Here is a 25,981-nt window from a genome sequence, read left to right on the forward strand (position 1 = left end):
TCAGTCCGGTTGCTGGTTAGGGACCAGCATGGTGAGTCCAACGACCTCTCTCACTTTTGGTTGTTTTGATGATGTAACACCCCAATTTTTATAACCCAAAATTGGTGAAATTTTTTTTTTTTGAAATACATTTAAATCTTTTAGCAGTTAACAGCGGAAAAACACATTGGGCATAAAACTTGGCGTGCTACTTCAGATGAATGCTTGCAACCATATAATTATGGAATTTAAACTTTAACAACTAATTAACCATGCATGAAATAAAATCAAGTTTCATAATATCCAAAATTTATCACATTTGTCATTGAATTGAATTAAAGTAAAATCAGAGTTCAGAATTCATGAAGCAGAGGAAAGGTAGGCTCAGTCCCCGTCGCAACCTTTCGTCTTCGCACGTAAGTACCTACTTATTACCTGAAAATTTTTAAACCATATAGGGTCAGACAACATGTCTCAGTAGAGTAATTATGCTAAACTTGTAAGACAGAATAACAAGACAAGGATTTCAATAGAAATTTCATGGTTTAACATTTAATTTAACTTAAACAATCATACAACAAAGCATGCATGTTTAGAATTTTCATACTTAACAGAAAAACATAAATCCATACATTCAAAATACAAAATGCATGAACCATTAAAATGCATGACTTACCATATGCAGAAGCTCTTTCAATGCATGCATATTTTCTTATCTTCAATTACATTTTCTTAATTAGATGATGCATGCGATGCCAACTTAATACACACACCATTTAAGTTATCACTTCTTAGCCCTGCTGATACGACACAGACAGACATTCTCAGATTAAGACCATGACACAAGACATGTTTTACATACAGGGGTGGCTTTAGCCTGGCCAGGTCCATTCACTAAGACGAGGTGAGGGACGTTAATACGAGAGAGATTCCCAACACCTTTCAACCCGATGCATGAGTTTTTTCTTATGAATACTATAACCTCTACGCTGTAGTCTAATGCAGAGGTTTTCCCTCTAAAATCGTGGGAGGGGAGGAGCAACCTTTCTTGCCCATAACAGACCTGCCCCACGAAGTTTTGTATCACATGCTACTCTCCCAACAAGTATCTTGAGTTTAATGTCACATGATTACTTGATTACAGTCATACTTTTTATGCAACATCAAACTTAAACCACTTTATGGTCATGGATGCATTCTTATAAAGCATTGGACAAAGTCATATAATTAAACTTGTAACAGACACTTGAGCACATGCGTAGCATAAACATCTTATTCATTTTCACACATCATAAGGCATATGCATGTACATGGCCAATGCAACAAGAAGAATATATATGAACATCCATATCAATGAAACAATCATATCATCACGATATCATGGACATACATGTAGTCAACATATTTTTAGAATTTAAAACATAAACTTGTATTCATTGGACCTTTTGATCTTAAATCTTTAATGTGTAACCTTTCATTTACAATTCATGCCATAATCATATAAGATTGCATAAAATCAGACCTGCATAATCATTCACATAATGCATACTAATTCTATAAAGAAATTGAATAAAAACATATATACTATGCACCATTTGAGCCTTGATTTATGAATTTGCCCTAATTTTTCCAATTTCATAACTATGTCCGACTGGTATAGAGCTCACAGAAATTTTTTGGCTTTAGGAACAGAGCTGAAATTTGTACAGTATTTAGGAATTGTTGTCAGTTATCCATAGTCGCAAACCGTTTGTAAAAACTCTTTTGTATGAGGGAGTTATGCATGTTTTACTACAGACCTATCAATTTTTGTTTCGACTGTCACAGAGATGTGCTCGGTCTATGAACAGTGCCCAAATTTCTACAGTAGATGTACAATGGAGTTAGCTTTCCAACGCAACAATTCGTTTGTCAAAACTCTTCCGGACGAGGGAGAAACAACCATTTTACTGAACGAAGGTCAAGTGGAAAACCTGGAATTCCGAGATTTGCATTTGGGTGAATCAAACCGAGTCACCCGAATCCCAAGAAAAATTAAAAGAAATAGGGAATACGCATGAAATAAAATTCTGAAAATTCTAAAATATTAACAGTAGATGGAACACTTCATAAACTATCAATCCAAACTAATATTTGCATGAAAATCATGGAATAAATCAAATACAAATATATTTTACGAATCTATTTCTAAGAAACCGATTTTTATGATAAACCCGATTTCAAAAATGGTTTTCTTTAGAGGAAAACTTGTTTTTGCCATGGATCATTAGATCTGAGTCAAACCCACGGTTAGGAGGGTTTGATCATGATCTAAACTCATGAAAAAGCATCAAAATCCATGCCAAGAACTCCGTTCTTGCAAGAAAAGCATAGAAACCCTACCTTTTGTTGAAAAAAATGTATTTCTTGATGGATGAACGACCTTTTTTGCTCGATCCACCGATCAGTTCCTCCTTCCAGCAAGGTGAGGACCTTAGATCTCCTCTCCACACCCCTTGAGGTCTGGATCTTGCACTCAAGAACCAAAAGAAACCCTAAAAGAAGAGAATAGGGAAGGGAAAGAGAGGAGAGAGAGAAGAGGGTTTTTGGGGGAGAGAGAAGCTCTCCTTTTTTTTCCAGCACAAATGAGGGGGGCATGGGCTATGGGAGGGTTTTATGACCCTTCTTAAATTAGGTTATGGGCTGAAATTAATTTCAGCCCTTGATCTCATTAATGAAATTCATTTGGAGCCCTTGATCTCCACTTTGACTTTTCAAACTTTAAATAACCTTGAAAATCACTATACCTTTATTTTCAATTTGAATTTGAAGTAAGATGTCACATAGGATGGGACGGCCCACCTATGGGCTCCTACTAAACTAATAAAAATGGATTTTAATTTATAAAAAAGAAAACTATTATATTAAACTATTATTGAATAATCATAAAAATCCAATTAAAAATCATTTTTGTTTTATATAACCACAACTCATGTGAAAATCTAAATGAATTGAATATAAGCTAATTCCATCTTATTAATCATATTAATATGCATATTTTTAAAATCTACTTTTGTTAATTTACTTTATTTAAATAATTTTACTTAAAAGAGAAATCAACATTTTCTTTTTAAGTAAGACGTTTTCAATTAGACATCACTTAGAATTTTCTCAAATATTCAAACCATGTAGGGTTTATATTTACTACAATTCAATATAATTAAACCCCTTAATTCTTACGAATATACTCAAACATTCATTTTAAAAGAAATTAGGATTTTATATTGGCACGAATTTCAAGAAATTCCATAATGCTAATAAAAAAATAACTTAGAAATTTTCTGATATTACATCCAATCCCCCTAAAAAAAATTTCGTCCTCGAAATTTAGTTAACATTACGTACCGAACAAGTGTGGATATTTAGCTCTCATATCAGCCTCAGGCTCCCAAGAACACTCATCAAGCCTGTGGTGCTGCCATCGTACTTTAACAAGTGGAATTGACTTATGTCGCAGTACTTGTTCTCGTCGATCTACTATCTCGACCGATCGTTCCTCAAACGTGAGATCTCTCTGAACCTCGACCTCGTCATACTGAATAACATGAGTAGGATCTGGTACATATTTCCTCAACATTGACACATGGAAAACATCGTGGATGTTGGAAAACCGAAGGGGAAGTGCCAATCTATACGTGGTGCCTCCTATCCTCTTAAGGATGAGGAACGGTCCTACATACCTCAAACTCAATTTCCCTTTCTTGCCAAACCGAAATACGCTCTTGGTTGGCGATACTTTGACAAACACATGATTACCAACCTCAAAAGAAACCTCTCGCCTCTTTGGATCTGCATAACTCTTCTGACGGCTCTGTGCAGTCAAAAGTCTCTTACGAATCAACTGTACTTGATCCGTATAATGCTGCAAAACTATAGGCGATTCAACAGTTCGATCACCTACCTCGCTCCAACAAACAGGGGACCTACAGGGTTGCCCGTACAATGCCTCATATGGAGCCATGTCGATACTCGAATGATAACTGTTATTGTAGGCAAACTCAGCTAACTTTAGGTGCTTACTCCAGTCACCTTTCCACTCCAATGCACACGCTCGCAACATATCCTCGAGTGTCTGAATAGTCCTCTCTGATTGGCCATCCGTCTGGGGGTGAAAGGTTGTGCTAAACTTGAGCTTTGTCCCCAAAGCTTTCTAAAGTTGTCCTCAAAATTTTGACGTGAATCTAGGATCCCTGTCTGAGATAATTGAAACAGGTACCCCATGTAATCTGACAATCTCGTCGACATATAAATCCGCCAAACTCTCTAAGGTTTGATTCGCCCTGGTCGGTAAGAAGTGTGCCGACTTTGTAAGGCGATCCATAATTACCCAAATGGTGTCATATTGCTGGCGTGTCTTGGGTAGACCTACCACAAAGTCCATGGTAATGTCTTTCCACTTCCATTGCGGAATCTCAATCAACTGCATTATACCTCCCGGTCTCTGATACTCTATCTTGACCTGCTGACAGATTAAGCATCTTGACACGTATTCAGCGACATCCCTCTTCATGTCGGGCCACCAGTAATTCCTCTGAAGATCCTTATACATCTTGGTGCTTCCGGGATGTATAGTGAATCTGGTACGATGCGTTTCATCCAATAACTCTTTCCTCAACTGGGGCTCTGCGGGCACCCAGAGCCTCTGGCCATACCAGATGCTTCCATCCTCCTCTAAGTGTAATGTTGACTGGTCTTGCTTGCATGATGCAATCATCTTATTGAATTTGGGATTATCCTTATGTTGGGTGATGATCCGATCCATGAGTTATGTCCGCATTGTCGTGCTAGCGATCTGAATCTGACCCGATTCTGCTTCAAAGGGCTTCCAATCTATCAGGCTTTCAAGTAATTTTCACTTACTGCTGATAAAACTCGCAAGGCTCCCAACCTTTCTACTCAAAGCATCAGCCACTACATTGGCTTTGCCTGGATGATAAGAAATGGAGAAGTCGTAATCTTTTAAAAATTCTAACCACCGTCTCTGCCTCATGTTCAAATCCTTCTGTGAGAATATATACTTGAGGCTCTTATGATCTGAAAAGACCTCAAATTGCTCACCGTACAGATAATGCCGTCATACCTTTAGTGCAAAGACTACTGCAGCAAGCTCCAAGTCATGAGTGGGGTAGTTCGCTCATGCACCTTCAGCTGATGTGATGCGTAGGCGATCACATTGCCATGCTGCATCAAAACGCATCACAAACCAGTACCTGATGCATCACTATAAATCACAAAGCCTCCTTGCCTAGAAGGCAATGTGAGTATAGGGGTTGTAGTAAGCCTCTTCTTCAGCTCTTGAAAGCTTTCTTCGCATTGCTGGGTCCAGACAAACTTAATTCCTTTACGAAGTAGTTTCGTCATAGGTGAAGCGATCTTCGAAAAATCCTGAATGAAACGACGATAATAGCCTGCAAGCCCGAGAAAACTGCGTATATCTGAGACGCTCTTAGGCTGTCTCCAATCTATGACTGCTTCCACCTTGGCAGGGTCGACTGACACCCCATCTTTAGAGATTACGTGACCCAAGAACATAACTTGATTCAGCCAAAACTCGCACTTTGAGAACTTAGCATATAGTTGATGTTGTCGAAGTGCTTCGAGGACAATCCTTAGATGCTCCCTATGATCTTCCTCGCTCTCGGAGTAAATTAGGATATCGTCTATAAATACGATCATGAAAAGGTCTAGGTAAGGTCAAAAGATCCGATTCATCAGGTCCATAAATGTCGCAGGGGCATTTGTTAACCCGAAAGGCATCACCAAAAACTCGTAATGGTCGTATCGCGTCCTGAATGTTGTCTTTTGCACGTCAGATTCTTTGATCTTCAGTTGATGGTACCCTGATCAAAGATCAATCTTGGAGAAGACCTTGGCCTCTCGAAGTTGATCAAACAAATCATCAATCCTGAGAAGAGGGTATTTGTTTTTTATTGTTACCTGACTCAACATCCTATAGTCAATGCACATACGCATTGACCCATCCTTCTTTTTGACAAACAATACTGGAGCTCCCCAAGGTGAAACACTAGACCGAATAAAGCCTTTATCCATCAATTCTTGCAGCTGCTTCTTTAGCTCCTCTAACTCTGCTGGGGCCATACGATAGGGTGCTTTAGATATCGGGGCCGTTCCAGGCACCAACTCTATCACAAAGTCCACCTCTCTGGTAGGCGGTATGCCTGGCAGGTCATCTTGGAAAAACGTCTGAAAAATCTCGAACTACGTCCAAGTCTTCTAGTGGTGTAGTATTGGGGTCTATCAAAGAAACACTGGCCAAAAAGGCCCCACACCCCTTTTCTACACAACGATGCGCCTTTAATGCCGAGATAAGTTGTCATTTGCTCTCCTTTTTACATGCCTTGTACTCGAGTACAGGCTGATCAGGGCGAGCAAATTGAATGTGTCGCTCACGACAAAGCATACAAGCGTAATGCTCATACATCCAATATATGCCAAGAATTACATCATAACCGACCATATTCAACAGGATAAGATTGGCAGGGAGGTTCTGCCCTGCAATCATAACCTCTACTCTAGATAGATAGGTACGAGCGATAGAGCTACCACTCGAAGGTGTGATAACTTCTAGAGTATATCCCAAAGAAGTCGACGTGACACCAATCAAATTCGCAAAACATACAGATACGAATGAATGCATAGCACCAGTGTCAAAAAGAACTTTAGCATCAAACTTTGCAATAGGGATTGTATCTTCAATGACGTTGGCATCTTCTTGCAACTCCTCTGCAGAAGTCGCATATACACGTCCAGTAGCTTTCTTTTGACCTTGCGACTGAGACTGCTGGGGTCGCTGCTGCTGGGGTCCTCTAGGAACAGGGGCAACTTCCTCCTGAGCTGGCCTCATAGGGCAGTCTTTGATGAAATGACCTTGTTTTCCACATCTCAGACATGCACCCGAGACTCTATAGCAGACTTCAGGGTGCCTCTTGTTGCAGTGCTTACATACTGCATAAGACTGCGGTGCTGGTGTGTCGCCCTGTTGTCCCTTGACCTTCTTTGCGGGTGGCGCCTTACTACTCTCCGCTGCTGGTCGAGGGGCCTTATTCCCATTGCCCTTCGACTTGTCGAAACGGCTAGGCTGAGTCTTCTTAAAAGACTCCCAGTCATCCTGCGTCACAAAAACATCGTTACGATCTATCGAGATTATTTTTGGAAAACCAAAAAGTTGGTTCTAGTTTTCCCCACCTGAAGTACTGTGGCCATCTCGATGGCCTGGTTGAGGTTTTGAGGATGGTTGGTCAACACTCTCGTCCTCAGACCATCACGTAAACCCTGCACATACTTCTTAGCCCGCGCCTCGTCAGTGGTATAAGTATGCGGGCAGTACTTCTCTAAATGTCGAAAATGTGTAGTGTACTCTACCACCTTCATGGACCCCTGTCAAAGATCTAAAAACTCTTGTTTCTTACGATCGCGCGCGTACTGAGGAAAGTAGGTGTCCATGAATACCGCTGTAAACTCCTCCCAAGTGAGAGCGCGTCGCTCTTCAGGCGTGTAGCGTACCTCGCGTGTCGTCTCCCACCAACTCTTGGCATCCCCTTGGAGCCGATAAGTGGCAAAAGAAACCTGCCTCTCAGCGGGAACCTCGAGAATCTTGAAAATCTCGCTTATGGCGCGAACCCATTCCTCCGCTGCATCCGGACCTTCCTTACCAGTGAAAGCAGGATGGCTCAACTCCATGAAGCGCTTGTATGATGCTCCATTGGTTGCGACAACTGGTGCCGCTATGTGACCATCATGCTGATGGCCTGCACCATTGCCATTACCCCCGTTGCCGGCCTGGTTCTGACAATAGGCCGTCAAATTCGCGAGGGCTTCAAAAATGAAGTCCCTCTAAGCACTCCAACCTGGGGGTTGTTTTTCGGCCATCTACAAACACACACATGGATTCAGATTACTTATAAGTTGGACATAAATCTAAAAATTCTCATTCATGTGACCCTATTAGATCTACGTTCTGATTCTTGCTGCATATATCAACAGAAATAATTACAGACATACAATTTTCATAAGTCATCAAAACAAATAAAATGGAAGCATACTTACAGCGATGGTGGTCGGTTGGACGAGCTTTGAGCCATACTTTCCTTAAGCTCTGATACCATGTTTGTAACACCCCAATTTTTATAACCCGAAATTGGTGGATTTTTTTTTTTGAAATACATTTAAATCTTTTAGCAGTTAACAGCGGAAAAACACATTGGGCATAAAACTTGGCGTGCTACTTCAGATGAATGCTTACAACCATATAATTATAGAATTTAAACTTTAACAACTAATTAACCATGCATGAAATAAAATCAAGTTCCATAATATCCAAAATTTATCACATTTGTCATTGAATTGAATTAAAGTAAAATCAGAGTTCAGAATTCATGAAGCAGATGAAAGGTAGGCTTAGTCCCCGTCGCAACCTTCCGCCTTCGCACGTAAGTACCTACTCATTACCTGAAATTTTTTAAACCATATAGGGTCAGACAACATGTCTCAGTAGAGTAATTATGATAAACTTGTAAGACAGAATAACAAGACAAGGATTTCAATAGAAATTTCATGGTTTAACATTTAATTTAACTTAAACAATCATACAACAAATCATGCATGTTTAGAATTTTCATACTTAACAGAAAAACATAAATCCATACATTCAAAATACAAAATGCATGAACCATTAAAATGCATGACTTACCATATGCAGAAGCTCTTTCAATGCATGCATATTTTCTTATCTTCAATTATATTTTCTTAATTAGATGATGCATGCGATGCCAACTTAATACACACATCATTTAAGTTATCACTTCTTAGCCCTGCTGATACGACACAGGCAGACATTCTCAGATTAGGACCATGACACATGACATGTTTTACATACAGGGGTGGCTTTAGCCTGACCAGGTCCATTCACTAAGACGGGGTGAGGGACGTTAATACGAGAGAGATTCCCAACACCTTTCAACCCGATGCATCAGTTTTTCCTCATGAATACTATAACCTCTACGCTGCAGTCTAATGCAGAGGTTTTTCCCCTAAAATTGTGGGAGGGGAGGAGCAACATTTCTTGCCCATAACAGACTTGCCCCACGAAGTTTTGTTTCACCTGCTACTCTCCCAGCAAGTATCTTGAGTTTAATGTCACATGATTACTTGATTACAGTCATACTTTTTATGCAACATCAAACTTAAACCACTTTATGGTCATGGATGCATTCTTATAAAGCATTGGACAAAGTCATATAATTAAACTTGTAACAGACACTTGAGCACATGCGTAGCATAAACATCTTATTCATTTTCACACATCATAAGGCATATGCATGTACATGGCCAATGCAACAAGAATAATATATATGAACATCCATATCAATGAAACAATCATATCATCACGATATCATGGACATACATGTAGTCAACACATTTTTAGAATTTAAAACATAAACTTGTATTCATTGGACCTTTTGATCTTAAATCTTTAATGTGTAACCTTTCATTTACAATTCATGCCATAATCATATAAGATTGCATAAAATCAGACCTGCATAATCATTCACATAATGCATACTAATTCTATAAAGAAATTGAATAAAAACATATATACTATGCACCATTTGAGCTTTGATTTATGAATTTGCCCTAATTTTTCCAATTTCATAACTCTGTCCGACTGGTATAGAGCTCACAGAAATTTTTTGGCTCTAGGAACAGAGCTGAAATTTGTACAGTATTTAGGAATTGTTGTCAGTTATCCATAGTCGCAAACCGTTTGTAAAAACTCGTTTGTATGAGGGAGTTATGCATGTTTTACTACAGACCTATCAATTTTTGTTTCGACTGTCACAGAGATGTGCTCGATCTATGAACAGTGCCCAAATTTCTACAGTAGATGTACAATGGAGTTAGCTTTCCAACGCAACAATTCGTTTGTCAAAACTTTTCCGGACGAGGGAGAAACGACCATTTTACTGAACGAAGGTCAAGTGGAAAACCTGGAATTCCGAGATTTGCATTTGGGTGAATCAAACCGAGTCACCCGAATCCCAAGAAAAATTAAAAGAAATAGAGAATACGCATGAAATAAAATTCTGAAAATTCTAAAATATTAACAGTAGATGGAACACTTCATAAACTATCAATCCAAACTAATATTTGCATGAAAATCATGGAATAAATCAAATACAAATATATTTTACGAATCTATTTCTAAGAAACCGATTTTTATGATAAACCCGATTTCAAAAATGGTTTTCTTTAGGGGAAAACTTGTTTTTGCCATGGATCATTAGATCTGAGTCAAACCCACGGTTAGAAGGGTTTGATCATGATCTAAACTCATGAAAAAGCATCAAAATCCATGCCAAGAACTCCGTTCTTGCAAGAAAAGCATAGAAACCCTACCTTTTGTTGAAAAAAATGTATTTCTTGATGGATGAACGACCTTTTTTGCTCCATCCACCGATCAGTTCCTCCTTCCAGCAAGGTGAGGACCTTAGATCTCCTCTCCACACCCCTTGAGGTCTGGATCTTGCACTCAAGAACCAAAAGAAACCCTAAAAGAAGAGAATAGGGAAGGGAAAGAGAGGAGAGAGAGAAGAGGGTTTTTGGGGGAGAGAGAAGCTCTCCTTTTTTTTTTCCAGCACAAATGAGGGAGGCATGGGCTATGGGAGGGTTTTATGACCCTTCTTAAATTAGGTTATGGGCTGGAATTAATTTCAGCCCTTGATCTCATTAATTAAATTCATTTGGAGCCCTTGATCTCCACTTTGACTTTTCAAACTTTAAATAACCTTGAAAATCACTATACCTTTATTTTCAATTTGAATTTGAAGTAAGATGCCACATAGGATGGGACGGCCCACCTATGGGCTCCTACTAAACTAATAAAAATGGATTTTAATTTATAAAAAAGAAAACTATTATATTAAACTATTATTGAATAATCATAAAATTCCAATTAAAAATTGTTTTTGTTTTATATAACCACAACTCAAGTGAAAATGTAAAGGAATTGAATATAAGCTAATTTCATCTTATTAAGCATATTAATATGTATATTTTTAAAATCTACTTTTGTTAATTTACTTTATTTAAATAATTTTACTTAAAAGAGAAATCAACATTTTCTTTTTAAATAAGACGTTTTCAATTAGACATCACTTAGAATTTTCTCAAATATCTAAACCATGTAGGGTTTATATTTACTACAATTCAATATAATTAAACCCCTTAATCCTTACGAATATACTCAAACATTCATTTTTAAAGAAATTAGGATTTTATATTGGCACGAATTTCAAGAAATTCCACAATGCTAATAAAAAAAGAACTTAAAAATTTTCGGATATTACAGATGATCCCTGGTACAAAGAAATTCTAGACTGAATTGGGTAGGCTGTTTAGGGCCCTTGAATCTGAAGGGGCTAGATCGAATTGGGCAATCTGTATTATGCTTAATTTGGGGATGGATCTCAGCGTTGTCCCACCTGCCACCTATCTTATATAGATTATCCCTATTCAATGTAAACAAACCCATTCAATGACCCGTCTTTGCACGAGATACATAGGATTCCAAAACTGTAACATGCAAATTTATTTCTAAAAAAATGTGTGCAAAATGGTAAGTTTTTATAACAAAACGTTTGGACGATGTGTATGCATATGCATGAAGCCATCTTGGCCATAACGCATATGCGTGGCATGGTTCACACATATGCCACCATAGAGAGAGTGGAGGACAGATGATCAATGTGCACTTGGGCAAGGTGTACATGATAGAAATTAGAATAAATTTACGAAAGCCAATAAAATAACTGAAACATAGAAAATATATAAAAAATAAAAGAAATTAACAAAAACAAATAAAATAACTAAATTAAAGAAAAATAATCAATTACAAATCTCCAACATAAGCTGCTTAACCAAGTGGTTCTCTCATCTATATATACAGATGAGGTCTCCTAAATCCAATTAAACTAAACTACTTAGTTTGATAAACCTTTAATTAATATAGTTTCCTAAATACACTTAACTTCATAAATGAATATTCATCATTCATGTGGATCCAATATTTAGATACAAGCTAAAATCTAAAAAAGAAAAATCCATATAAGAATATGATCATAATGGATCTCATGAACTGAGTCTCATGTTCTGCTGCTGCATCAATATAGGTTGAGACCAATTAGTGGTTCAAACTAATCATACTGAACTGATTAGATCAAATATTGAAGATTTAAGAAACTGAACTTGGAGTGACCGCATGGTTTCTTGTCTTGCTAATGCAGTTTATATTTTTATCATTGATTTGACTCCAGTCTAAATTTCAGATCTAAGACCATGCTAGTTTGAATGATTCAAGTTTGAGCCTTAAATATATGTTCGACGCATATTGTCATGGGCTTACTTTTTCTAATAAGCCAGTGTGGCGCGACGGTCCTTCCTTACCGCCGCAAGCCTTCCTATCGCTCTGTCATGGGCATATAATGCTTCACAAACCTGTAATGCGCCAAGCTGCCCAAGCTGAGCAGCCTAACGGCCAAAGGTTGCGTACCAACACATTTTCATGTGCTGAATCATTTTCATTGGCCCTGCGCACCACTTCGTGCGTAGCTGCCTAGCGAAAGCTGATAAGCACATTTCCAAATGTGCATTCCATGTAGTTCATATCGCTAAGTATATAGTTGTCTCATACCAGCTATCACTTTTGAAAGAGACATAATCTTTATCTTACCCTTGCGTGCTATGAAGCGTATTGCAGCTCTATGCGCATGACATAGCAAAACCTCGCCACTGAAGGAACAAGACCTTGTGTCCCCTAGTCCAAAGACCATTTGATGATTGAATACCATGACGAAAGAGCACCACCCAAACTCATTCGCTGGTGCTTAGGCATTCACTCACCTAGCTCTGAGTCACCTTACTCGGTTGGAATCACCTAATGTGATCCTTGAGAGAATTAGCCCTAACCCATATGTACCCTCATGCATCCAACTGCTACGCATAGAACACTCTTGCAAGCCTAGAGGTCCTTAACCAAATCTCCAAAGGCAATTTCCTCTGATTCGGTGGCACTGCTTAACCAAACAACGCTCTACGTCTATGCCGCCACATAGTGATGCACTAACGATGATATCGATGCCTATCGCATGTCGTGCTACCACCGCATGTCACTGATCAAGCAAACACATACCACACGTTCCTACACTCGATGCATTTTTCACTCAATAGAGCTCCACACTACACATGTCATATTCAGAAAGATCTGCCGAGGACATTCTCTCCCATTCAAAACCATTATCGTCTTCGACAATGCAGGTGCAGGTAAGAACACAATCTTCACTGATATGTCAGTTTTTCTTTGTACTTATTTTTTGTTTACTCTTTTTCTTCAGCCTACTCAATTTGTTCTGGTTTACATCCACCATCGTTGCAACCTTTAACACATCAAGTCTCATTTCTTAATGCGCCTCCGATCACTAAGACAATGATCTTTTGCTTTATCAACATTGAGCATTCTCTGCTCGTGAGGCTATAGTGCAGTCTCAAATACAAACAGGCCATCCTCGCCTGCACGATAAACTTGTCATCTTTATGCTCATGGTTGGAGTGCCTTCCAACCCCAGCAAAGGCGAGTCTAAGCCCTTCGTGGTCCTCGCAGAGAAAGACGACCACCAATGAGTGTCGTAGGGATCAACTCTCTTAGGCACCAACTTACAGTTTTCCAATGGTCCAAACTAGTCCTCAAGTAGGGGATGCCTTCTTGCGTGTCACCCCAAAGTGATCATTTAAAGTGTCTTTTTGGGCACTCATCCTCACAAGGACACTTTTGTCCCAATGTTGGAACTCCCCTCCCGAAGCCAGCATGCTGTAACTCTCTCTTAGAGTCAGCAAAATGTTCCCGAAGAAACCAACGAGCCGCGAATAACAACATTTTTTGCATATACAATTCATTAAGGATCTGCCAACTCAAGAGACCAAAACAATGAGCATTCTGCTCAACGTGGGCACTCTGCTAACCCATAATCTTGGGAGAGAATCTAAAAGTTTAATTGAGTCTCTTATACCCAAATATGCAAATCCATTCAGTCGAATCCAATATGCATTCTCTGCATGCACAAGGCAAATATCACGTTTCACCAGTGAGCCAAACACACAATTGGTAGAAATCTTTGGCTTATCTATGTCCCCTTAGCCAACTGAACATCAACATTACACTTCTGCTTATCATCAATAAGATGTTTCATACCATCCTGTCAACATTTTGCTTCTATGCTCGATCAACCACACTTCAGCTACGAAATGCATCGAGTATAGCATCTTGCTTGTATGTGTTCGCTTGATCGATGATATGTGGTGGTAGCACGACATGTGATAGACATCGGTATCATCGTTAGTGTATCGTTGTGTGACGGCACAGACGTGGAGTGTTGTTTAGTTAAACAATACCAAAAGATCAGAGGATGTTGCCTTTGAGGATTTGATTAAAGTCCTCTCAACTTGCAAGAGTGTTCCACATGTAGCGGTTGGATACACGAGGGTGCATGTGGGTTAGGGCTAATTTCCTCAGGGATCACATTAGGTGATTCCAACCGAGTATGGTGACTCAGAGATAGGCGAGTGAATGCCTAGGCACCAGTGAATGAGTTTGGGTGGTGCTCTTTGCTATAGTGTTCAATCATTAACTGGTTTTCGGACTGGGGGCCGCAATGTCTTGTTCCTTCGATGGCGAGGTTTTGCTATGTCATGCACATGAAGCTGCAATACACTTTATGGCACGCAAGGGTAAGGTAAAGTTTGTACCTCTTTCGAAAGTGATAATTGGTATGAGACAATTATGTATTAACCGGCATGAACTACATGAAATGTTCATTTAGAAATGCGCTTGATCAACTTCAGCTAGGCAAATGCGCACAGGGTGGTGCGCAGGGTTAATGAAAACAATTCAATACATGAAAATGTGTTGGTACGTGGCCTTTGGTTGTTAGGCTGGCCAACTTGGCACATCGTGGGTATGTGAATCATTCTATGCCCATAACAAAGCAATAAAAAGGCTTGTGACGGTAAGAAAAAACCATCGCGCCACACTGACTTATTAGAAAAAGTAAATATGTGACAAATTGGCATCAGAGCAGAAATATTTACGGAGACTTTGTTCTTCATTGTGTGCGATACTGAAGAGAACAATGATGAAAGCTTCGCACTACACATGTCCTATTTCAAAAGATCGACCTGAGACACATACAATCATTGGTCTAATCGGTCAAGTCAATATGGTAACCTACAATTCAAGTCAATTTGGTTTTGGTTTCAATCACGTTCATTGAGATCTATATACTAAAGAAACCCGCTGTGTGTATGTGCACGTGCACTTGTGTGTGTAGCAGATCAAATTGGCTAAGGTGAGCTCGATTTTTTTTTGTCAGATTTGAATATATAATATGGCCTTGGTTGACATTAGTTGGGCATACGATGCAAGAATATGGTGAAACAGGGTTCAATATCTGTTCCAAGTTTTTAAAAATCGTCCACCTACTACCCAAGACCTAACACTCATGATTCAACTGGGTACATTCACTATCTAGAACTCTTAAATCAAATGGTGAGGCTTTTGCCCCAAGGGGGGTTGGCTTAGTGGGGATGGGGCCTTAGCTGCTTGACCGAAAGTCAAGGTTATTCTTATGGGTGTCGCCTTTCTGCGCGAGCCAACACATAGCATAGGCCCTGGGGTAGGGTCCTAGCCTTGGGGTTTTACCCTGTCGGCACAACGACCGTAGGTATGGCAGGCTGAGCCAGAGCAATCAGGTATTTGTGTCGGGTGTGGTTTCTTCTGAGTTATAAATTAAAAAAAAATAAAAGTGGTGAGGCTTTCAGAAATTGTTAATAGTGTATAAAACGGGAAATGCGTATTGTAACTGTCCTGAAATTAAGTGATGTAACGGAAGATTTAAAGTGAAAGGAGAAAGAAAGGGAAGTTCGTAAATGGGAAGTAATAGATCCATATGTTACGGCAAATGAAATTTTCTGTTTTTTTTTTTAATTTTGGAAATAGGCGTGTCTACTTGTAATCCATGCGAAAGGAGAAGATTTATGATGAATAAAGCCTTTTAAACATGACGTCATCACAACCTTATTCTTTCCTTTGACGGCATCCATGGTATCATTAGGAGGCACCTATCTCTGAGATCTCCTATATCCGTTTCTTCAAAAGAACATTTTAAAGCTGGCGGAAAAACTGTTCCTTCTGTAACTGGATCCTATCATATAAAATATGAGCTTCCGTTTCAACAGCACACGATGGTTGTACGTTAATTCGTGATATATATATATATATATATATATATATATATATATAGAGAGAGAGAGAGAGAGAGTATGTTAACTGAAAATTTGTTAACTGGAGTATGACTTTTTATTTTTTTTCTTAAATTTTACCGTACTGAAATTATCCATATGCTTGCTTGGCTTTATAGAAACACTCTTGGATGCTCCGATTAAGATATACAAGGACGACTTGAAGATAAATGTGTCAAAAATTTTATAAATATCAAACTATCAAAAAATTCATATTTTTCATTGAAAATAGATGATCCAACAGCCAAATCCTAGCAAATAGACCATGACACGAATGCATCTACAGGTTCAATTTTGCAAAAAAAGAATATTGAATTACCCACCATAAGTAAAGAAAAAAATCTCTAGGAACAAAAAAAATAGTATTTCATTGTTATAAATATGGATTATTGAGCTTGAGGATCGAGAAGAAGAGGTAGTTACTTGTTTGCTTGGTGAGGTAACCGTTGGCTTGATGATCAACACTTTGTGCCCGCGCACTACACTCAAAGTGAATCCACCTTATGCCCAGTTCACACTTGGATATATATATATATATATATATATATATATATATATATATATATATATATATATATATATATATATATATATATATATATATATATATATATATATATATATATATATATGAGAGCAATAAGCTCGCTCTACCCTCTTAGGCTCTATAAAAAATCATAGTTTTTGGTATTTTTTCTCACATCTAATACCATAGGTGTGATCTATGGGTTTTGTGTAGTGGGAACCGGATTTTGGTTTATCGAAATTTGACCTATATATGGGTTTTTTTGGTTATCCAAAATCAATGGCTATGCAAGCATCAAATTTTACTGGCTCATAAACATATTTTTTGTCAAAAAAATATGTTCTAAGGGTCGATTCTCACTAAATCGAGCATGCTAAACACATTTAACATTTCAGATCTATCATAAAACACTTTAAACTATAGGGTTTAATGGAGCAGAACAAGAAAAGAGAGCCTAGTATGTTCAATTATATATATATAAGGTAACTAAAATATGTTTATTGGTATGAACCAAGATTTTCATAAATTTTTTTTTTCAAAAATTTCATCTTATGGATGTGATCTAGATACTTGGTTTTATAGAAACAGACTTTTGGATCATTCAATTACTATGTATATAAGAAAGATCTTTTAAGGGTTGAAAATCAATGACTACGCCGAATGCATTAGATTTGCCAAAAAACCTATAAAAAGAAAAGCAATAATTAACACACACTATATACATGCCCCATTAAACTAATAAATACATCACATTGCACATAAAAAAATGTGGGTCGAAATCAGGTGAAATTGAAAATCACCACTTAGAGTTGTACTTATAACCACCATGGAGAGTCCTTTTGAGCTTCTCTCAGGGTCATTTTCGTAGCACCATTTGGGCTCCCTCAAGGCCATGTTGCTTCCACCTGGCCATTTGGGTGGTACAGGCATGCCTTCATACAGGATAAACGGTGGATATTGAAAATCACCAGCTGTACTCAAGTGCAGCATTGCACCTGATTCGGAGTCTGAACAGCATATGTCACCCAAAGGGCAATCCAAATGAGGCAAGAAAGTCTACAAGAGTCCTATATCAAGAAATTCTCAACTGGTACTCACCACGACGGAGCCATCTCTCTCTCTCTCTCTCTCTCTCTCTCTCTCCAACATGAACGACAGCCGTAGCTATCCAAAGCTCTTGATGCTACCATGGGTAGCCTGTGGCCACGCCTTCCCATTCTTCGAACTCGCCATCCGACTATCTCAGAGACATTTCACGGTATACTTTCCCTCTACCCCTCCCATTCTGTCCTCCATCAGGCAAAGATACAACGTAGAGAAGTACCCAAACATCAACTTGGTAGTGATTCAAGTTCCTCCATCCCCTGAACTCCCTCCCCACTACCAATCAACTCGCTCACTCCCCTTCCACCTCATGCCTGCGCTGAAAAAATCCTTTGATCTACTGACATCAACGTTCTCCGATCTCATCAAGGCTCTTGAACCACACTGTTTCATCTACGATGCGCAAGCACCGTGGGCACCGCCGTTGGCCACCGAGTTCAACATCCCTGCTATTCTATTCGTGACCATCAGCGCTGCATGTTGTTCCCTCGTTACCTTTGTGGGCAGCTGTGCTCATGGAACAGAGTACCCCTTCAAAACCCTTGGCCCCCCGGAATTCGAAGAATCGACCATCAATCGAAAGACCAGCGATCAACCCGACGGACCCGATGATCTAGAAAGATTTGTTCAATCCTTGGAAAGGTCCACACAAATTATTGCCATCAAGAGCCTTGGGGCGTTGGAAGGGAAATTCATAAAATACTTCTCAGAGCCGTTTGGCAAAAGGGCATTCCCGGTGGGACTTCTTCTCCCTTATCATGAGGACGACGAGTGCACTGTCGCATGCAAGTTCAGAGAGTGGATGGACAGGATGGGTAAGTCATCTGTGGTCTTTGTTTCCTTCGGTAGCGAGTACTTCATGACCAAGGAGGAACTCACAGAGTTGGCATTCGGTTTGGAGATGAGTAAGGCGAATTTCGTGTGGATGATCAAGGTGGAGGATGCAATAGACAAGGTAGAGGATGTGTTGCCGGAAGGGTTTCTGGAGAGGGTTCAGCAAAGGGGGATGGTGGTAAAAGACTGGGCTCCCCAGATGAAGATATTGAGCCACCCTTCAACCGGTGCGTTCCTCAGTCACTGTGGTTGGGGGTCTGTATGCGAAGCCATATGGTGTGGTGTCCCAATCATAGCATTGCCGTGCATGTATGACCAGCCAGTGAATGCTAAGCTGGTGGTGAGCGAGTTGGGTATTGGAGTGGAGATAGAGAGAGAAAAGGGTGGAGGGTTTAAAACAGAGAATGTGGATAAATGTATTAGAAAAACATTGGTGGATGCGGAGGGAGAGGGTATTAGAAGAAAGGCGAAAGAAATGGCAGACATGGTTAGGGGCCGTGGAGAAGCAGAGATGGATATGTTGGCTGAAGAGGTGAAGAAGTTGGCAAGCAGGAACCATCATAATGGATGAAGATTGGTGTTTGATTTTGTTCCTTTTGCCGTTTGCTCGTGTGTGAGAGAGAGATCCATGGCCAATTGTTGAAACGAAGTTAATTACAAGCATGCTATAATCTTGTATAAGTTCTTGCTTTACTATGATGCTTTGATGATGGGTAGTTGTTGAGCAGTAATCTCTCTCTCCAAATTTATCTCCAATTGTAGCTCTTTCTCTAGCGAGTTTTTTTTTTCAACAAGTTGGTGACGTCGCAAAAAAAATTCTGCTTCTATCCTTCATCTTCGTGACATGATTCAAATGAATACATGGATCTCTCCTAAACCTTGTCTATCGTACCAAAACTAATATAATGTTTAAACTAGAAAAGCCTCTAAACTCCTGTCTCCTCTCTCAAACACAAATAAATATTCTCTAAAACCAGTGAAACTGGATCTGAATCGTGAGAATGAATATGGATCGAGATCTTATGATGGAAACTACGCATATGCTCATTTAACTAAGCAGGGCAGGGCTAGGGTCTAACTAGGGAGGTGAATGACTAAACATTCGCATCTTTTCTCCTTTTGTTGACCTAACTAGATCTATGAACAGGTGGATCTCCACAACTAGGTCATGCAATCATAGATGAATCCACCTATGGAACAGATTTACTAGACTTATGGTTCAAGCCCAAAACTGTAGAATCATTATCGGTCCACCATGCATCATTCTCTCCTTGTTTGAAAGAATTTGGCTCGGACTAATTAATTTTATCATGGTGCAATATGCCAATCATCAAGCACCTCAAGTAGATATGCATCATTTCTAATTTCTAAATAATTCTAAACGGGCCATACTTTGTTGGATCATATTTCGGATCACACAGTTTCACAATCGTCATCATGATATAATACACGATAGAAAACAGTAAATACAACAGTGTATATAGCATGATTAACAGACAATCGAAACCATAACAGGGAGCAAGCATGGCATTTTCCGCATCAGACCAAAATTCAGATGACAGCATTTTCCGCATCAGACCAAAATTCAAATGACAGCATAAGAGCAAACAGAAGCAAAGAACATAAAGAAAACAGCAAAAACATGTTTAGATTATGTAACAGGCTAAGGCGTACGAAAGTACTCCCCTTAGAGAAGATTCGCCCCCACATACAGTGCAAGTCAGGGTCCGACGTCCTTCCCCAGGATACAATAGCCACGACGAACCGAACGATGCACTCCGACGGGTCGTCCTTCGAAAATAACCTCTTCGAACCAAATGCTGCATAACACCCTTTCGGGATACCTCAGGAAAGAGAGAGAGAGCAACAGGGGAGATGGGAAATCGCAGAGCTTCAGAAACCAGAGCGTCTGTCTCAACCTCTTCGTAACCCCAACCCTTACCACCCTTACCACGCTTTTATAACCCACGAACGGTTATGAAACGTGGAAGGACCCGTTACGTATTCTGAGGAGACGTGATTTGTTAACGGTCTTCGAAAGATCGAGACCCGTTACGGAATCCGAAGAGCCATAACGGGCATGGACTACGAGAAGTCGTGACCTGTTATCATTTCTCATAACCCGTTACAGAATCCAAATATCCAAAGAAACTTTGGGTAAAAAGGTACTTTGTCTTGATTGGATATGGCCCTAAAGGGCCAATTACCCGAACCGGCCCGGCTCGACACGACACGACACGGCGGGCGGGCAGGCGCGTGTGTGTGTGTGTGGTGGTCATCCCACTCTCTTGTTCTCATGGACAAGTGCATGAGTTCACAAGTTGCTTATAAAGCCCACAGAAAACTCAAGCAAAAGCAATATGGGATTATTCCACCTCATCAAGACCACTTCCTCTAAACAACCCAGTTTCTCCTTTGAATTTTCTCTCCCTTCTTTCTTACACCTAACATACTTATGCCACTCAATTTCCGATACATCCCTACCGGAAACCGGGCTAAGAAAACCATCACTAAATCACCAACCAACCTCAAAACTAATGTATCATCTACCCTTATCCAGATAGGATTTGCATTGCGCGTAACTATCCTCGAGTTTCGCTTTGACCTAAGAATAAATCTCTTTTCATGTAGTCCACTATGTCTGAATCCAGAGCTGCAGACATGCTCAACCTAAGGAAAAGAGCTAGGTCAACAATATGGGTGGAGGAATGCCATAAGCAATTTGTAAGGATGACCTTTCAGTGTACCCGCAAATTCAGCTTGTGGTAAAAACAAGATTCCAAGTTTTGATAGGATGATTTGCTAATCTTCAACAAATTACCTAAGTGCAATTAACAGTATCAGTCTGTCCAACAAACCGAGGATGATATGCACTGCTAAATTGAAGCTTGGTTTTTAAAATGGTCCACAACAACCTCCAAAAGTTTTACCAAGATTCGAGTATCACTATCAAAGGTGATAGTGAGATAAAGTCTAGGCTTCCTTAAAATAATAAGAGGCAACCTACTTATATAGAATAAAATCTGTATATAGAATAAAAAAACTATCATTTTAGAAAAGTGATCAATGACAACAAGAGTTAAATCAAAACCTCTAATTGTCTTGAGTAAGCTAAGAACAAAATCCATGGACACAAGCTCCGGTGGCCGATCAAGAATGGGAAGAGGTGTATATAAGTTCGTGTTTTGCTTGTCCTTTTGCCACCTGACAAAGATGACAAAAGCTGGTTAAACCTAATGACATCTCGCCTTATTTAAGGCCAATAATACCTCTCTTCCAAAAGAAAAAATGTCTTATCCAGACCAAGATGACCAGCTAATCCACCCCCATGCAACTCAAAAATTAGGTACAATTGAAGAGAAGAATCAAAAGTACAGAACTCATTCACTCTAAGTCAATACCCATATGGATGGAAAACTATAGATCATGTGGATAATGATTTGTGATATAGCTCTCTTAAATGTCCCTGTAGTCCGGATCCTCAAGATATAACTCCTGATATGTCAAACCTATAATTTGAATAGACTTGGTACATGATGTGTTTTGTGTTTGGGTTCAAGTTTTAAGGTTTAGGTGCGCTCTAGGATCCAGATGACACCCCAGTTGTGAAAGAGGGTTTTTCAAGTTCAAGTGGAGCCCATGGAGGTGACATGACCGCTGAGATGACTCTTTCTTCAGAAGAAATGCCAACGAACACGTGTCCACACTAGAGTTAGAAAGAACATCTTGGCAGGGCCCCACAGGGAGGGCGCCAAAATGGAGGAAGAGGGTGGAACGTTCTTACCTCTCTAGAGCCTTCCCACTCCTTCCAAGAAGGAAAGGTTGTATAGAGTCCATCTATGTCTCATTTATTTGATTTTTAATTTTTAGGACTTTAGGCTTGTGGAGAGTCTAATTCAAGATGAGACTCTGGTCTCTTATTTTAGTTCACTTTTGGTTGCCTGATAATATTTTTTTGTGCAACTAAAAGGTGTTTTGAGTTTATGAGATAGTTAAATTTTATGCACTAAATAAATACTCTACTCCAAACCTTTCTTCTATATAAAGAGGTCATGGAACCTCCTTGATGAATATAATTAATTGATTGATTTGCTAAAGCTCTCTCTATCTAGTTGTCCTTCCCTCCTCTCTCTAGATGTCATCTCTTCTCTCTCTCTTCTTCTCTTTATCTCCTCTCTCTCTCACTTCTCTCTTATCTCCCTCTTATGCATGTGAAAGCCAGGGTCTCTCGAGGTTGGTTGACACCTCCCTAAAGAGTCCAAGCTCTCCTTACCTTGTAGTGTGTAGTTTAGCTATTCTGGAAATCCAACTCAAACTTCTACACTAGAGATCATGTATCTGCACTCTAGAACATGTGATGTACTTTCCCTACCTACTACAAATCTTTAACACTCCCTAAGCCCTAACCTCAGCCTTATTTAGGTCCCTACATACTTTCGTAACCCTGAAAACCAAAACCATACCTTGCCAATTCAGAAAAATGTGTAGTTTGGTCTGTTCGACCACACCAACCTCTTTCACGAACCATCTTGAAATCCTTGATCCTTAGAACATATATAAGACCCTTACACATGTTCCTAAGTTATTATAGAACCCATGGACCAGGTCCTTTCAATTTTGGATCAAAAATCCTACTTGAACTACTTACCGAACCCAAACTATACATACCTGATTAGTTGTTCGACTATGTTTATCACCATTTCGCCTTAGCCACAACTACTAAAAACTTCAGACCTCTCCTCCACTATGTCAATCAGGGTTCAGCACCCCCAACACATGACATATAAGTCCCACAACACAAAAACCACAAGTTTGATCCTCTTGAATTCGTCAGGCTTAAATTATAATATTTGTTCATTGTAAATCTGAACCTACCTTCTAATCCTTCTTTTGAGCTTTTCACATTGGACAATATGGGGGTTGTATCACAAGAGTATGCTTTCTTTAAAAAACTTTTGAAATTAATCTCAAGTTTTATAGGAGGATGCCTTATCCTATTATTTTTCAAAGAACAATGAAGTTTAAATTCAGTCAATCCATCTTAAAATATATTTGAATGAAATTGCTTTTGGAAAAGGTTATCTACAATAAGACATAGAGTTTTTGTCCATCCAGACCAATCTAAAGTTTTAAATAACAAAGTAACATTAGAATATTAGTTCGCAAAGGAACTCACACAAATGAATAATTCTATATATTGAAGGAATAAAACAATGATTTAAGAAAGCTTAATCTCGAAAACATTGTGTGAGGATTAAAAAAGAGAGAGAAGAGGGAGCAAGGGTATAGAAGAAGAGAAAATAAGAGAAAAAGTGTGAAAATAAAGAAAAAGAGAGAAAGCAAGAAAGATCACACAATTAAAAGAAAAAGAGAGCAATAAAAATGATAGGTGCACATAGGCCAAGGCCCAGTCTGAGTAAAATTCTATCTGAGGGTAGAGGCTAGATTTAAAAGCCAAGTCTCAGTCTGGTTATGCTACCATGATGGTAGAGATTAGATTAGCACACAAAATTCATCATGCACCAAAAATAATAATACGAGGTGCATATAGGTCAAGGCCCATCCCGAGTAGGTTCCAAAAAATGGCTACCATGAGGGTAGAGATTGAACTAGTACACAAAATGAATAGAACACCAAAAAGTATGAAAATATATGAGAGGTGCACTTAGGCCAATGTCTAAGTTCTATCATGGCGGTGGAGGTTAGATTTGAAAGTCAAGTTTCTGCTTGAATAAGGTACCATGAGGGTAGGGATTGAATTAGAATATTGTGTGCTAGGAGAAAACCAACTCGAATCTCTCGAACAAATGGAGTGGTGGGTTAGGCTCCAACCATATATTCACATGCAATAAGCAGTGAGTGACATCACCATTTCACTTAAAGATGATGATAAAAGTGAGAATAAAGTCTTTCAACTTTAAGCCAACAAGAAGAATTGTTTTTATTTCTTAAATATAGAGAATTATTCATCTTAAGCAATCTTGAGTTAACTAAAGGTATTAATTGGGGCATCACTAATTTGTTATTTTGGACACAATATTGGAGAAGAAAGCTAAGATTTGGACCTGCCAGGCAGATTCCTCATCCATTATAATTCTTGAAAAGAGAATAAAAAAAATTGATCAAATTTGAAATTCAACGCTAAAACAAAGATAAGATATTTTATCTTGGATAAAACAAGAGATACACTCCAAGCACATACTCCACTATTTCAAAAGAATTTTTAGAAACCCAAGGCAGGCTTGGGGAACCTAATTTTGAATAATCAATTGATCAAGACCTATTCTCTCAAGCCAAAAGTAATCAAATCATTAATTTTGGATGATTGTTTGATCAAGAATTTTAGCAAATTCATGTTAATAGCAACCTTTTTGAAATAACTATGCAATTGATTTTATCTCAAAAAATTTCACAAAAATTTTGAGCTAAGTCATTTAGAACAAAGGCTCTTCTTTTTAGAAGTGATCTTGGATTCTCTAGAGCTCCACGATGATTAGTTCTTTTAATCTTTTATATATTTTTAGTTTTTTGCAAGTTTTTATAGTTTTTAAGAGTATTTTATCCCTTTCCAATATTTGTCGAAGTAAGTATTTAGTTAAAAGAGGTTCACATTTTTTTGAGATATTCACAAACATGCTTTGTGAAGGTTGTACTAGGTTTGCAGACACGTCATAAGTATTTAATTAAATGTGGTTTGCACATTTTGAAGACATTCACAAACATGATTTGAAAAAATCATACTATATTTACGAATGTACATCGAGAGTATTTAGTTAAAGGAGGTTCACACATTTTGGGCATTTGCAAACATGGTTTGCGAAGGTCATACTATATTTATGGACATACGTCGGTCGTATTTAGTTAAAAGAGGTTTGCACATTTTAGGCATTCACAAACATGGTTTGCGAAGGTCATACTATATTTGTCGAAGTAAGTATTAGTTAAAGGAGGTTCATACATTTTTGAGATATTCACAAACATGCTTTGTGAAGGTCGTACTAGATTTGCAGACACATCATAAGTATTTAATTAAATGAGGTTTGCACATTTTGAAGTCATTCACAAATATGATTTGAAAAAATAATACTATATTTAAGGATGTATATTGAGAGTATTTAGTTAAAGGAGGTT

The 25,981-nt window shown here is 38.8% G+C and overlaps 1 pseudogene across 1 annotated transcript; it reads left to right on the forward strand.

Annotated features, from left to right (window-relative positions):
- Window positions 1–18,059: 18,059 nt before the first annotated feature.
- Window positions 18,060–19,566, forward strand: LOC149847063 (UDP-glucosyltransferase 29 pseudogene; annotated as a pseudogene). Its single transcript, XR_016428510.1, has one exon. The product of XR_016428510.1 is annotated as a UDP-glucosyltransferase 29 pseudogene (transcript).
- Window positions 19,567–25,981: the final 6,415 nt, after the last annotated feature.

This window comes from Nuphar pumila, chromosome 2, assembly GCF_984573655.1.
Source record: "Nuphar pumila chromosome 2, dmNupPumi1.hap1.1, whole genome shotgun sequence".
Taxonomy (NCBI): Eukaryota; Viridiplantae; Streptophyta; class Magnoliopsida; order Nymphaeales; family Nymphaeaceae; genus Nuphar; species Nuphar pumila.